General features: G+C 33.8%; 1 long non-coding RNA gene across 1 annotated transcript; it reads left to right on the forward strand.

The window, feature by feature from the left end:
• The first annotated feature begins 9,728 nt into the window (after window positions 1–9,728).
• LOC128988574 (uncharacterized) lies at window positions 9,729–11,796 on the forward strand. The gene is made up of 3 exons (XR_008490405.1): window positions 9,729–9,940; window positions 10,584–10,689; window positions 11,722–11,796. It is a non-coding gene; the product is annotated as an uncharacterized LOC128988574 (long non-coding RNA).
• Window positions 11,797–15,246: the final 3,450 nt, after the last annotated feature.

Genomic DNA, 15,246 nt, shown 5'->3' on the forward strand with positions numbered 1-15,246 from the left:
TTTTCGAGCTATCCAATAATACAACTCGGTTGTGGAACTTTCCATTTTATTTCTAACTTCACTGCTAAAGTCAAATTTTTATATAATCTGTATATTAATTGGCAAGCGTGTTTCTTTGAAGCATTTAACTCGTGTGCATCGCAGGGAAAATCTGCGCATACTGTTGGAAAGATATTTTTCTGTAGGTGTGCAGAGTCCCTTTAAAAAAATGAAATAGGCAAATTATGAATTTTAAATTTTAAAAATAAAATGAGCTTTACGGGTTGCTATGCTGGTGACGAAATAACATCGAAATAAAAAAAATCTATACAAATGGAAGAAATTCAAATCACATGTTTTATTTACAGCGTGGGGTGAAAATAATAAAAGTCTGTACATTACATACTTTTGGTCGAGTTTTCGACCACTGGACGACCTCTAGTATTAGTTTATGCACGCCATTTTGGATAAGGATCAGCTGAAGAAGTTTCAAGCAATGTTTCTGAACTGTAACGTGGATTATGTTTTGATAACTACTATATATAAACTCGAAAACCATTGTATTTACTGGGCTGACATTTTGCACAAATGTGATCATGACCTCTTCCAACCTATACTACGTTTCATGTTTTTAAAATCTCTTCAGGCTAAGGTTTTACCATTGTCTATTGGATACTGAATGTTTTACAAATATGATGAGATTCGAGAATTTGTTGGTAATATTGACGAGTTGTCATGGGAAGTTAAATGAAAACCATGAATATTTATATTTACGATATTTACCTTGTCTTACTGAAGATTGAATTATACAACCTGATTCCAATTTTGTCAAATGAAATGGTACAATAGTTTGGTTTTGTTACTGTAGTATAAGTGGTGGAAAATTTGTTTTCTGCAGATGAAAAACTATAATATTACTGTCTGTGTCTTCACCCCGTTGCGATGCTCGGACAAAGCTAGTTTATTTACATTTCACTAACCTTAAAACTTTTTTAAGTGAATAAATGCTATTTGTACAATATTTTTATACCTATGTAACCGTACACGAAAGCCGTCAACAGGATTACATGTTACAGTAAAAAAAGAAGTAATTCTTGCTTTAGCCAAAGTCAATGATACCGTCATGTACGTGTTTTGTATGTTTGTGTATATTTACAATGTGGTATACAAAATACAATTTTCATTACACTGTCTCAAAAACAGCCGTCACGGATCGTTTTGAGTCCCTAAAGATAGCTTTTTGCGGACTAGTCCTTAAATTTTTACGACTCGAATCATATTGTTATGTCAAAGCTTATCTCAAAAACAAATCAGCTGTTCTGATCCTTTAAAATGCTTCAACAATATACAAACAAACTTTGTTTGTTTCGTTCCCTTTTATAATCAAAGGGTTTTGGCTATATTTTTTATTTTCTGCTATAATATAAAATGACATATAATGAAAAATATTGTTCGTAACTCAACCTAAAATGCTTGTTTTGTGACTTAATCGAATCTCACACGATATCGTCCCAAAAAAGCCTACTTTAGGTGACTAGTAACGAAAACTACTATTTTCGATTTTTTTTTTCGTGTAAGCCATAAATGGGAAAACAACTACTGTGAGTGTGATCCGTCTGAGAGACTATTTCACGTAAACGAACTTTTAGGGACCAACACAACATTGTAAATGGTAGATTAAATGTGTAGCATGTAAACTTTTGGTACCGCAAACCTATTAGAAATGTTTTGCTTTGGAGTATCCGTGCGTAAAGTAAATCAAAGAAAACAAACAGAAGTGTTTGTTATGAAGTCTCTTGAGGCCGCTAACATTTTTCACATTTTAGCAAACGTTTTCTCCTGTTTCTAAGATCCGGTTTGCATTCGACGTGTGAACGGTTTGTCAGTTAGCACAGAGTATATAACAAGACCAGTGAGAGTGCATAGAGTACAGTGTTAAAGAGAAAGATGGGGCGAACATTGTACTTACTCTGTGTTTTTCTTCTCGTCACCTGTGTTCGTGCGGCCTCACTCCATCAAGACAGCTTAGGTACAATTTATTTTTCTGTAATCAATAATGTGTTCCAAGTTAAGTGATTTCTTTGTACAGTTGGATTTTTTAGCTAGAAGTGGTTAACCTGTGGTGAAATATCCTTGAAGATGAACCTTTTTGGCTCTATGCGATCATTAGTTCATACGTGTCAAAATTTGAGGTTAAATAAAAACAAACAAACTGGCATGTTGTCAATTAGTCATATAGGGCCGTGTTTTATTACTTACGAAAGAATGCTCATTTAAGATAAAATGAATTAATTTACTATATTTCATTGTATATATTAGAAAACATTCAGTATTTAGGCTGAAGAACATTCAATACTAGTATTTTAATATTTGCTCATATAGTTAGTTATTTTCAAAGCAACCATCACTTATAATTTAGAGATAGTAATTTTATAACACCTTATTTTTTTGTTGATTTAAAATTAGGAATCACGTCTCTATTTCACAGTAAATACTCTCTAAATGTCCAAGTACTTTAAGTAGGCTAGAGTAAGTTTAAAGTAGCCTATATAAACTATTGCCAATTCCAAGAATATGCTAGTTTGTTTGTTTTGATTTAACCCAAAAAGGCTCATCTTCAAAGATATTCCACCACACCTTAACCACCTCTAGCTAAAAAAATCCAACTGTACTGGCTAGATCGTAATATTAGTTTATTTTCACTTTTACACTATAAGAAATCCAAAATGACTATACAGGGTGATTGATATAAGTGTGCCAGCCGTTTTATTCGAAAACTATAAGAGATATCAAAAAAAGTTAAATGGTAAGTGCCTTGGATTTTTTATTTAAAAAATTGTAGTCAAGTCAAAAAAAATATTTTAGCCGCCATTTTTCCAATATGGCCGCCAACTTTGATTTTTCTTACGGAACACCCTGTATTTTATGATGTATTCTGGTAGAAAAAGTAATTTTAAGACGATTTTATTCTTGTGATTTTTTCATAAACCTAACTGTTTTAAAGATAATTCGATAAAGGCCTAAGCAAGCATGCCAGCTGTTTTGTTCGAAAACCATTCAAAATTTCACAACTTAAACCATTATTATCTTTGAAACGGTTAGGTTTATAAAAAAATCACAAGAATAAAATCGTCTTAAAATTACTTTTTCTACCAGAATACATCATAAAATACAGGGTGTTCCGTAAGAAAAATCAAAGTTGGCGGCCATATTGGAAAAATGGCGGCTAAAATAATTTTTTTGACTTGACTATAATTTTTTTAATAAAAAATCCAAGGCACTTACCATTTAACTTTTTTTGATATCTCTTATAGTTTTCGAATAAAACGGCTGGCACACTTATATCAATCACCCTGTATATAGAATTCGATAAAAAAACGTTCTTGTAAAAGTATGTTACCTTTTTTTGTTGGTCACCTTGTGTTCATATTCGTCCATATTTAGTAATTGTGTATTTCATAACAGGTGTGGCATCTTCTGATTTGTATAATAATTTTATTCTTATAGACGGTAGACCGTACAAAGGTGGTTGGGTTAAATACGAGCATAACAACCTTAGAAACATTCGTATTAGAAATACATAATTATTAAATATTTTACTGTAACAATATAACCTACCACCACAGAACTTAATTGTATATACGTGCAATTTCTTAACACGTGTGTTGTGCAAAAATCAAAACAAACGTAGACCTCTCATAAGTTTTCTTTACAAAATACACTAGTAATTATTGTTCTACATGGTGACTTGGAATTGTTGGGGCCATAATATGTACACCCTATACATTTTACAAACATAAGAAACACTCTTGTTAAAAAAAAATTATATTTACATTTCTTGAGGAAAAATTTAGTTCAAACGTAAAATATTTAATGCGTAATTACGATTTTGTATACTGTCCGTTGGCAAATGCATTGCAATATAAGGGTTAGAGTGGTTTGGTAGTGGAGTAATAAACGCGTAACTCATGAAATAATACAAACATAAACTGAATAAAAGAAAACATAACTGATTTATTATTATATTATGTATATACATAAAATACCACATTCATCAATCACAAAGCTCATCATTTGGAATTTTAATTGAAAATCAAGTACATTTGCAGGCAAGAAATATGTCCAAAAAGTTTAGTGGTTATGTTAAAGTTGAGGGCAGAGTTTACTTAAGTAGTTATCGTCCAACGTCCCAGAAATTGACGGATCGCTTGGCTGTGTTGAGTTGTTTATTATTCAAAGCTTTGCCTCCCAATTTCGAGAGCAAACAATTTGTCAAATAAGTCATCGTCAACTTAGTTCTTATTATTCGATACTTTTCTCGTAACTCCTTCTTTACCCTCTTTATTCTGTAACAGATCTTTGGACCAGTATGGATAGCTACTGAAAATAGCTTTGAAAACTATTCTGTATGTGTGAGAATTTGTAAGATGTATATATAATAATGGTTCAAGTTTACTTTGTCGGTTGCGTAATATATTTGACTATCCAATAGTCAATGGTAGTATGTTAAAATTAATTATGTTTCAATTCGTGATGACTTGAAGGGAACCAATTTTATGTTTTGCAATAAAACAACTTACCGTAACTTTAGCAGGCCCGTATAAGTTTATGTACTTTGAGCGTCGAAGTTTTTATTTTCTTCCGTTAAAGTTCCCAAAAAACATAACAACAACACATTCGAACACAAAAACACATTCAACACATTTGAAAATACAAAATCTCCTAAAATATTTTGTAAATAAAAACATAAAATTAAACTCAATTGTTATGTAGTGAGCATAGCAATGAATAGTGTAGTTATATTTTTATCAACAAAATTAATATTTAAGATTTATTTTTTAAGATTAGCCAAATTTTGTTGATAAACACGTTAGGGAAATAAAAGTATCAGAGATATAGCTAATTTTTTATCATATATATTATCATGATTTACAATATTCATAAATTCAAAATGGCATCAAAGTCGTATATACCCATAAATAATACCTTAATGCTAATTAAACGCACAGTAATACTTGTTGATAATCATGCCTTCAAATTCTTTTAAGAAACCTGATAAAGCAATTATTTAATACCACAAGATATTTTAATGAAGAGTAAAAAACCCTAGTTTTTGCAACAGTGGGTTTCTATTAATACCCACAGACAGTGAGAATACTTAGAACAATATGTTGTATATTGCTTCTTAGCTAAGATTTATTCTTAAATATTTAATCAAATAATACATTTAAATTAAAATACAAATTTAAACAATTTTCACTACACAAACACGATTTTAGTATAGTGGCCAGTTTCACCTCTTCGCAGTTGAAGGTAAAATTTAATCCACATAGATTCGAGATTGTCATCCAATATTGGGGATTATACGTACGAGGGATCACGCGGAACGCAGTTGGCCTTTCAATAAAGGCTATCGACCAGCTGTTCGGCAAAGTACCACCCTTTCAGCTGGGCTCGTGCCAACCCAATTAAATCTCTTCATAGATTTGATACAAGTCGATCAAATCCTTCAACTGAGTATTTGATGGTCCATTCGGTTAATTTTGGCACGGGCGTATATTTAACTTGTATTTGTGTATCTTGGGTGTCCCAAAAACTACGCTAACGATTTGGATGAAAATTATTATACAATATCTAAATTACCGTGAATTATCATTTTTTAATCGACCATATTATATGGTTGGGTAGCTGAGGGGTTATAGTGTCCATCTAACAACAAGAGATTAGGTCTTGAAAGGTACGATAAGCATTTGGTAATTCGAAACTGGACCTAGCTGTCCTTGATCAAAGGTAAAAAAACCTCTTCTGCATTGGAAAACTTCTTCAACCAACAGTCATTCAGTAAAAATCATAAGCTAGGGTCAATCAACGAGAACATAATAAAGATAATAATTTGAAGAATATTCATTCTTTAAATCCGAATTTCAGACTTTGTATTCATGGAAACAATTATATTTAACCATATCTCTGCAATCTAACGTCACTAGCACTACCCTTATTATTTGAATCAAATCTTCATATTTATATGTCTGTTTTGAAAAAAAAGTTAAAAGAACTTCACGGTTTATTTAGTGTTGATTCCACTAATTTTACTAATAAAAGTTCACATTTTGTATAAGAAAATAGAAGGTAAGTTTTGATTAAATCACAATCTGTAAGTAAACATAAACAATTCAACAGGTAAACAAAAGAATAATTTGAACACATGTTAGAAATAAAATGTAAATAAAACATATGTTAACACCTCCTCCTCTATTTAATTATTTTAACACATGTTAGAAATAAAATGTAAATAAAACATATGTTAACATTTAGTAATTAGTGAGTCAAATGAATGCAATCAGTTTATCTGAAATATGATTACCTAGTTTGAACTGCTACAGTAGTTGTATATCAAACCCTGATAAGAGCCCAAGCTCGCATTGTGATGCTCTATTGTTTGTTGCACTGATTGTACACAGCAGCAGGTTGTTGTAATCGGTCACAAGCTGATTACAAGTTTCAATAGACCATTATTGTACATTACTAGAAACTGGTAATGTATTAATATTAGGCACTCCTCTAAATTACTCTGTGCTATGTTTCATACAAAATCCAACTTCGTCTATATAAAAGTTGATTGAGAGCATTAAACATTATTTGAAACAGTTAATAAGAGAACTCATAGTGGTTGAAGCGCGAAACCTCTGTTGGCATATTGTTGCTTGGGTCCAAAAATATTATCCTAGGATACCTTACGTAGACTATGAAAACCTGGCTGGGTGAAACCAATTCCACACTAAAAAAACACAACTAAAAAAGGTTTTTTAGTGTAACCTTGGTGAAACTCGATATAGGCGAAAATAGTACCAAATTCCAATCAAATACTCATTATTTAACTTGGCTCTCTCCTACCAAAACTTAATCCCCAATGTAATCAGCTGTTTTAATTTCAACAAAATGTCAAAACAATGTTTATGCAAGTATAGACTACAGCTGAGACCAGCAGGCAGCAACTGGTTGTGTGCCAACTGGATCCCTCTGGGTGTCCAGGCCAACATGTGTAGAGTCTTCTGCTTCGTGTTCCTCAGATTACCTTCTCTCAAAGATTTACACAATGTTGTATGTTCCAGTGAGAGTAGAAAGACAGCTGAGACCAGCAGGCAGCAACTGGTTGTGTGCCAACTGGATCCCTCTAGGTGTCCAGGCTAACATGTGTAGAGTCTTCTGCTTCGTGTTCATCAGATTGCCTTCTCTCAAAGTTTCACATAATGTTGTATGTTCCAGTGAGAGTAGAAAGACAGCTGAGACCAGCAGGCAGCAACTGGTTGTGTGCCAACTGGATCCCTCTGGGTGTCCAGGCCAACATGTGTAGAGTCTTCTGCTTCGTGTTCCTCAGATTACCTTCTCTCAAAGATTTACACAATGTTGTATGTTCCAGTGAGAGTAGAAAGACAGCTGAGACCAGCAGGCAGCAACTGGTTGTGTGCCAACTGGATCCCTCTGGGTGTCCAGGCCAACATGTGTAGAGTCTTCTGCTTCGTGTTCCTCAGATTACCTTCTCTCAAAGATTTACACAATGTTGTATGTTCCAGTGAGAGTAGAAAGACAGCTGAGACCAGCAGGCAGCAACTGGTTGTGTGCCAACTGGATCCCTCTGGGTGTCCAGGCCAACATGTGTAGAGTCTTCTGCTTCGTGTTCCTCAACAGAGTTCCTTCAACATCAGGATCGTCCTACCAAGGCTGCGTGGATGGGTCTTGCAACTGTGAATGATATAACGACCATCATTCTACCCACCGTGAAAAACGTCTGCAATATTCGACAATTTTGAGAACCGAGCATTCCACTCTCACAAACACTGAGTCTGATACCCACAGAAATCTTGTTTATTTGGCTTGGTTCTCAATTGTGTACCAACGAACAAAACTCTAACATCAGCACACTCCAACATTGGCCCTCCAGATGATTGTTTCACATTACTTTCATTGAATTCCAATCCACACCATACTTCAAGCATATACATGTGTGATTTTTTTCTTGAAGTCAATTTAGCATTATGTATTTTTTTCAAATACTTAAATCAAAATAATGGTGTATCAAACATTGTCACAAAATTTTTATAGCTTACAATAAGGAGTTCATGGACGTATACTAACAATGGCGGACGGAAACAAACGTTTAAATTGTTATTTATGTTATGGTTATAATAACGTAAATAACTCAAAGCTTTTAAAAATTACCGAACTTATGGCTTAAAAAATTCCTTACACCATATAGTGCATCCCAAGAGACCAACTTAACTACATCAGCAAACGCCTATGGAAAAAGAAGCTTATTCTTGTTTGAAAAACACAAATTTTTATGTTTAGTATTTGATGTTAATTAAAAATGTTTTGTACTCTTTACTCAATTGTAATCAACGGATATTTCCTTTTCTCAATGTGCTCGGTTTTGTTTGCAATTGTTTATGTTACATTAGAACACATAATTTAATTGGTTGCAATTATTTCACCACGATGAGCCAACCCCTAAGTCTAAGAATCTTGAAACGTGTCACTAACTTTGAACAGAGCAAGTACCTATACACATAGCGGTCTATTTGAAGGCCTTGAATTCTCATCAGTGGTTCAGGGCTAGAGATATACTTATCTCTAGTATGTATACATCTATATATCTCTAGCCCTGGCAGTGGTCTACAGGGATGTCTGTCGATGGTCTGTCGCACATCTGCATCACTTGTAGTATTCGTGGTCTGTGGATATGATGATTAGTAACGTCATATGTTAGTTGGCAAAATTGTTTTTTTACTTTGCTGCATCACTGGGCCTTCAAGCCACATCCGGGCTATATGTGCAATATTAAAATGTAGACCTCGGTCCGTGGGAATAACCACAGCATCGCATGTATGTGACGATCGGTAGCGAACGTGTTTTGGTTTAATCAACGAGCACATAACGTTGGGTTTAATCTATGATACTCTATACTTGGAATAATTTGGTTTGGTAACTGTTTTCATAATATTTTCTTAGTTGAAAATCATATGTGATTTGTTTATTTTAGACTAGATCAAATACGGATCCTTTTTTTTTAACATCATATTTAATTTACAACCTGTTTAACAAAAATAGAACAATAAGCAAATATGATAAAATTTAAATACAGTAGTCTTTATCCAACAATAAAGCTAACACACAAACTTTGCATATTGGTACAAAGAGTAAAGTCCATAATTTTCTAAACACAGTTAAAATTAAAGCAAGGTAGTTAGTATGGTACTCTAATTTCTTTAAGTATTTAGCACTTAACCTGCAAACTTCTTCTTTGACCGTTGGGGTTCGACTGTCCCTGTGAAGCACTTCGTTAACCATGGTGCCTGGAGAAAGTGCCTTAGAACCTTAGATTGGTAACTTTGGATGATGTTCAGATTTGATTCACTGGATGTCACCCACAGTTGGATACCGTACGTCCACACTGGTTTTAGAATAGTTTTGTATAAAAGTAATTTATTTTCTGTTGTTAATTTTGAATTTTGATTTAATAGCCAAGAAAGATTAAAGTTAGCGAACGTGCTTTGGTTTTAATCTACAGTATCTTGTATCTTGTATGTATTGTATCTTGTATCTTAGTATCTTGTATGATACTACAGTACTCTATGCTTGGAATAATTTGGTTTGGTGAAATCTCCCTTTAACAACTGTTTTCATATTTTCTCATAACACTAAAAAAAATAGTTAAACATCATATGGGATTTGTTTATTTTAGACTCGATCAAATACAAATTTTGAAGATTCAAAATGTGTTATCAATTTCGGATTTTAAATTGTTCCAAAAGTGTATTTACATGAACACCAAATAACGACAGGGAGTAAATTGAATGCGAATTGTTTGAAAGTATTTGTGAAAATTCTGTGAGATTTTAAGTGAGGTATGGTTTTGTTGAGGTTATGTTTCTAAAAACAAACTGCAAGATTTAAGTTTTTGGTGAGTAAGGAATTTAATAGATAAATTATTTTACGTTTAGACCATAATAAGATAAGTATATGTTCTGTTTTGAGAATAGAGTCTCATGTGTATTCAAACCGTATAGAACTATTCAATCATTGCATATCATTTGAAATTGCTTAATAGGAATGAAATGCATGGCTGACTTTGAATGAACAGTAGGTTCCGTAATTAGCCTGTACTAAATACAATCTAATATTGTCAGCTTAGTATGATTGATAAAGATATAAAGAATTTGTTTTTAATCAATTATTTTCAGTACCTGAGTTCTTCATTGGTGTTTACTTGCCAACCAAATTTATCTTTGTATACAGGTCTTTCCAATGTTAATTTGTTTTCAACCTTTATTGTGGATGGCTATTGATACGTGTAAATGAAGACTAGCGTAGTTAAGTTTTAATCTTTGTCTGCAGCATGGTAACCTGATTATTTAGTCCTTGACGAGGTGAACTTCCCCTCTGGGTACCATCCCTCTGGGATGTTGGTAGTTAGTTTTAGACTAGTACGGCATAGGTTAAAAGCCGTAAGTTTAAGTAGTGCAAATTTAGGCCTACTGGGGCTAAATATAGTATAGATATACGTGGAAATGGTACTGTCAGGTAATCAAATTTCTTTCTTGTAGTCTGGAATGGCAACGTTCCAAAATCGGGGAAGAAATCCTTGCACCAGCTACAAAAGAGAGGGTAGAACTAAGCAAAACGTTTTTGAATGTTTGCCTTCATCTGGTGGTAAGCTTTTGCATTACAACCTACTACAGTATTTGTGCTATATTAGACATAATAATAAGAAAAACAACTGTATGATTAATCTTCTTAAACATTTAAAATATATCACTTACATCAACAGCTCGTCATCATAGACTCACAGGTCTTGTGGTTGTCTAAGGATAGAGAACTATTTTTATTAAATAACATGGGAAAGCCAAATAGTATCTGCAATGAAAATAGTGCATGTGGTTGTCGGTCTTGCGCTATGTATACCACTGAGCTACCAGGCACGGGGAAGATTCTCGCATGCGAAAACTAAAATAGTAAAATCAAAAGATTTAAAGATGCTCTTCTTATGACACTTCAGTGTACATGAAGATAACGCTACACTTACGAAGTAAATCATATTAAATGTATTAAGGTATATAAAAAAGCTACAACTTAAGTGCCACAAACAACTATTATCTTTCACTCATTTCTTCATTAATTGAGAAAATATCACTTCACAAAAATTAATTCAAGTTTATTTTCATCAAAGCTATTTTAGTCTTTCAAATGGTACTTAAAATGGCTCGACGTCTAAAATCCTTAACACATTGGCTATGCTGAAAGTTCTACATGTTTAAAGGTGTATTTGGTCCCTGAAAACTTGTTTAACATATTTGTCAATGTGACACCTTACAAACGAGGATATTCTTGATTATTATCAGTGGAAGAAATCTCCAACACAACGGCAGGTAAACAGTACGTGCTTTTACTATGTGTTTCTGTAAATATATTCGTTTTTCGTGTCACCAAAAGTAGTTTTACAACAACTACTGGACAAATTTTTAGAATGTTCTCGTTTATTGTGAAGACACACTGATGTGTTTTAAAATTATAATACCGCTAATAAAAATTATTGGTTTTATTCACCAATAAAACCAATAAACTTCGTTTAAAGCTGAGTCGAGGTACTTGAATTAATTTAATTATTACACCTCACTCCATGGCATTAGTTAGAAATAATGAATCAGCTAGTTTTTTTTCAACTGTAATTGTGTCTTTTGACAGAATACCAGGGCGGATGTGAGGGGAAAAAATTCAGAACAGAGGGTAGAGCTAACCAAGATGTCTACGAGTGCTGCCCGCCAACACCATGTAAATATTACCATTACATAGAATTCCAAACTACAAATGTTGTTAATTTACACCTAAGGTGGATCAAAAGTTTACTTACGGTTCAAGTTAAAACTGGATTTGTAACCACTTGTTGACTGGATTTAAAATGAGGATTGGATGCATGATGAAAATTTTCAATTCCAACTGTCCCCACTCTTTCTCTTCCTAACCTCTCTTCTCGACCGTTGTACAGTACAATACCAGCATACGAAAAATACTTGTCATCTTGCTGAGACTATCAAATCCCTGTTTGACATCTAACATTCATTTGACTCAGAATAAATTCTCAACGTATAGTTAATATGCATCCCTTATCAGAATGTCTGTGTTTGTCCATAAATTAACAAAAACGTCCTGAAAAGTTTCAACTCAAATTTCATAGTGTGGTAAAGATATAAGAAGAGAGTACAGATTAAGTATTACCCATATATGTTTTAAATTGAGCTAATATCTGCTTATGTTTGTACAAATGTTGAACTTAGTAAGTAGTTTCGGTAAGTGACAACGATAAACTTATTTTCATGTTGAGGTTTAGGATAGCTTTTTGATGGTTTAAAATTGGACCCCTGATCAATGGGCTATAAACATGATACTGGCTAATGAAACAGCTGATCATAGCCAGTAATAAAGGATCACAGTTCATCTCGCACCATTATACACTCTTCCTTTACACATATTTGGCTAAAAATACGCATCTACGTCCCCATTTCAAATTATAATGACAGAATCGCCTTGGAACCAAAGCTGGCTGCTGAGTGTAATTTGTGGGTTGCCATAAACCAGTAGTGTATTTACACTTAAAATTAAACCTATTATCAGATACCACGAATAAATTAATCGTGACACTTTTTTGCCAATCCAGTTCGGGATGACTATCCTATTCACAACAAATGATAGTAATGAATAGATGATGCAATTTTCACCGATTCAGTTTTCAAATATGGAAAAGCTTGCTGGTATACATCCTTCAAACTATATGGGCTAGGTGAACTGAACAAATTTCTGATATAACTCTAAATTGATTCAGTCGATCATAAATTAACGTTTATTTACCCCTGCAGTAGAGCTGAGATGCAGTGTGTGCTACACAGCTGAGAGGGATGGTTGTAACCTCTGGACTTGTGTACCCTTCGTGTCCTACTCTGTACTCTGTGGACCAACCCTGGCCGATCTGCTGGTCCTGCTGCTCAACCTGCTGCCCATGTCCTTCCTCGCCTGCCTTGGCATCGCCCATCCGCGCTGCTGCAAAGGTGAGAGCAAAATACTAACAGAGTAGTACAGTTCAAATCCATAGGGTTGTCTGTTCCAATTGTTGTTCCAACAGGTATTCATCTGTTCTGTCCTGAGATCGAATGTAACTTCAAATGGTATGAAACTGGATCCAGCCATCCAGCTGTTCTTGATCACTGAGATTTTAAATGCTCCTGGAAAAAGAACGATTTTATCTTAGTCAGTAACAAAATTATTTCAATCACCCATTCAAAAATCGTCCATTATTAATCTTCGCCTTGAAAAACTCACTCAGAGGTGCCTTGTATGGATCCAAATTAAAAAACCCCACTAGTCTTTGATATTAGCGAATTTCCCTATAGGAAAGTAGCTATTACCGTAGGTCTCATGGTAAGACCTAGGCCCGGGACCGATTTACTTTTTCATTTTGATGTCCCCAGAGGCCAAAAACACCATCCGTTCAAATTCATTTATATATATATATATGTATATTTATTTATTTATTCATGTTTATTATGTTTATTATAATAGATTAATAATTAAAAATCAATCCAGGTAAATGGGAATTGGCCAAGTCGGCAGGTTTGCTGCAGCGGGGGTATTTGATTTATTATCGTACCAACCAAGTGTGTGGCTATTACTGGTGTGTATTGTAGCTATGTTACTAATCAAGATGAAATATTCTGTTATGAGTGAATTTATGAATTTAGGAACTTCACTTTGAGGTTATTTACCAAGTTATGATGGAAAGTTTGTGCATTACTTGTTCAAACAACATATGGAGCTTAATAATCTATGTAATTTCTAATAATTATCTTACTCTTGCCTCATTTTCTTTTTCTTTAGAAAAACCCAAACCATTCATCAAGAACTGTAATCCCGAGAAGAAGCCTCCGCGGTGTGTTCCAGTCAACAGGTGTGGAGACAGGCGAGAGGTGAAGAGAGCATCTTACCCTAAACCTGAGGCTGGCGACACAAGCTCTGGTGTGAGTGGTTTTATGGTTGTAAACCATAATACGTAATTTTGAGTTGCTAAAATCTAGATATTTTAAAAAAATGGTGTGTAGAGTGATCTATAACAATGACCACAGTATTTATAGCTGGATAAAATAATTGTCACTGTTAACGGCCCTGAGAATGCTAGTAGCTTTTTGTTGGTTCGAAACTAGACCGAATTTTCCTTGATCATTGGGTTAATATACTGTATTGTTTGCTATGTCAAAAGAAAGCTCTGTAGACTCATGTTTTACCCTCATTTTGCCCTCAATGTCTGACGACAGCCAAAAGTTATATTTAATCTTCTGTATCCAATAGTCAATGATTTAATCAATAAATAACATATGATTTATTTATATAAATAAAATTACAGTTTTGTCTGTACATTGCTTAGAATCATGCATTTTTTGGTTATTTTTACGTTTCATAGCCCAAGAAAGCCGAAACGAGTCTTATCTCAATTTCTGTCTGTATGTCTGTTTGTCTGTTTGTCCATTCTGTGACTGCGTCTGTAACGCCAAAATGTCATTTTACGCGGCCTACTCCTAGAAAACTAGGGTACCGATCAAGGTTCTAATCATTTTTCTGTATTTACTGGATTGGCGAGAGTGTCTTTGGCTATAAAAACATGGCCTCTCTTCTTTGAAAACAAAATAACAAACCACCAAAAACCCAATTTTGATCGATTTTTAAAACGTTTTTATTAGCTCGCTTTCTTGTCCGGTACAAATTTTGAAATCAATTTTATACTAACTTCCCGACGAGCTAGAGACTTGAAACTTGAACCATGGCCCACAAATGGAAGACAATGCAATATTATATAATTTAATTTTCATATTTCCCTTGGGCTACGCCCCATGGGCTTGTTTTTATTAAATAGCTTTCTTGCAAATTTTGATACTTCCCGATGAGCTAGAGACTTGAAATTTGAAACATAGCTCACAAATCGATGACAATGCAATATTAAATCATTTAATTTTCATATTTCCCTTGGACTACGCCCCAAGGGCTTGTTTTTATTAGCTCGCTTTCCTACAAATTTTTATATCAATTTTAAACGAAGTATCCGATGAGCTAGAGACTTGAAACTTGAAACATAGCTCACAAATGGATGACAATGCAATATTATATAATTTAATTTTCATATTTCCCTTGGGCTACGCCCCTTTGGCTTCCAAATTTTCCATGTTT

The sequence above is a fragment of the Macrosteles quadrilineatus genome, unplaced genomic scaffold (genome assembly GCF_028750875.1).
Source record: "Macrosteles quadrilineatus isolate MER2022 unplaced genomic scaffold, UCM_ALF_1.0 Scaffold_3__2_contigs__length_128488019, whole genome shotgun sequence".
Lineage (NCBI taxonomy): Eukaryota > Metazoa > Arthropoda > Insecta > Hemiptera > Cicadellidae > Macrosteles > Macrosteles quadrilineatus.